This window comes from Fukomys damarensis, unplaced genomic scaffold, assembly GCF_012274545.1.
Source record: "Fukomys damarensis isolate Sample0158 unplaced genomic scaffold, DMR_v1.0_HiC HiC_scaffold_24, whole genome shotgun sequence".
Classification (NCBI taxonomy): Eukaryota; Metazoa; Chordata; class Mammalia; order Rodentia; family Bathyergidae; genus Fukomys; species Fukomys damarensis.
In genome coordinates, this window is record NW_022900936.1 from 1,944,049 (window position 1) to 1,945,478 (window position 1,430).

The following is a 1,430-nucleotide window of genomic DNA, read 5'->3' on the forward strand; positions in this document are numbered from 1 at the left end:
CCGCGACCAGGCCACCGGGCCGGCGGGGCGGGGCGGGGCGGAGCACTCTATAATAAATAGTCTTAAGAAAATACTGAAACAAGGTAGAACTCAATGAAAAGACTTCAAAGCGCCGCTCGCTGCGCTGCTCAAGGATAGCGTCTTGGCTCCTGTGCTGCCTCTGGCTGATGTGGCCGTCAGGCCTGGCTCGGCCTCAGGGCCCCTAAGGGGCCCAGCTTCAGGGGAACACGGTTTGGCTTAGGGGCCTGCTGCTTCTCAGGCTCCCCTGTACCAGTGATCAGGGGACCCTCCCTCCAGCACACCCACCCTGGCTGAGCTCTGATTCCCCGGGAGATTGTCACATGTACATTGGTTAACACGAACCTGAAGACCCCGACAGTCAGTCGTGGGCGGCTCTACTTACTTTCAAAAGTGCAGAACTACAGATTCCACGTGTGTAGGGAGTAAGCTTGGTTTGTTCGGGGCACTGAGGCTAAGACCCTTAGGGATGCAGCCCAGTCACCCTGGCTCCTCCTCCCTGCCAATTTTGGAGGCCAGGGAAGGGAAGCCAGCTGGGATCGAGTTATTTTAGAGCAGGGATAAACAGGAAGGCCTGTTTTTGGCAGCACACTGAGTTCCTGCAAGGAGGCTGCCGTGGCTGGAGGTGGACCTGCATCCTGCGGCCACTCCACAGCCCATTTAGTGCATGGCCCCAACTAATGGTCACTTCAAAATGCATTACACAGCTCCTGCCAGCTCCTTGGCATTGGGCAGGATCGATCCAGGGTCTCCATGGAAGGTACGGGAGCCCTGGGGATGGCCCTTCCTCTGGGCCCTGCCCCCTTCCCTCCACCCTTGATATGGCTTGTATCTGAATGCACCCCAAACCCTCACGCACTCATAGAAAGAGTTTTTCAGAGCTGGCTGGATCTTGCGTATGAAAGGCTGGGATTAAGTTGTGTGATGCTGAGTTTTAAAGTGGCGGGTAGTCTGGAAGGGATAAAAGGGAAAGGCTACTTTTGATGCTTCTGCTATTTGCTACTATAGTTTGCTGCTCGCTGCCTCCTGTCTGCTCTGCCGTGGACTGTTTCTCCTCTGTGATGCCCCTCTGCCATCCCACCCTGCCTTAGATTCAGCTATTAAGAGAAACCTTTACAAACTGTAAGCTGAAACAAACCTTTCCTCCTTTAATTTGGGGGTGTTGGGTATTTTGTCTCAGCAATGAGAAAAGTAACTAAGACAGTCCTCCTGAGCTTCATCACAGCACTCCCTGACTCCAAGTCTCTTCTGCCCAGTGGGCTCTGGATCTCCACGTGTCCCTCGGAATCAAGGACCCATCCTTGGCTGACTCGGCCGAGGCTGCTGTTGGCTGCTGTCCCACACATCCCAAAGGCATGGGCACATCCGGAAGTCCACAGGTGCCTTCTACCTGCTGGCCTCGAGCTCTGATG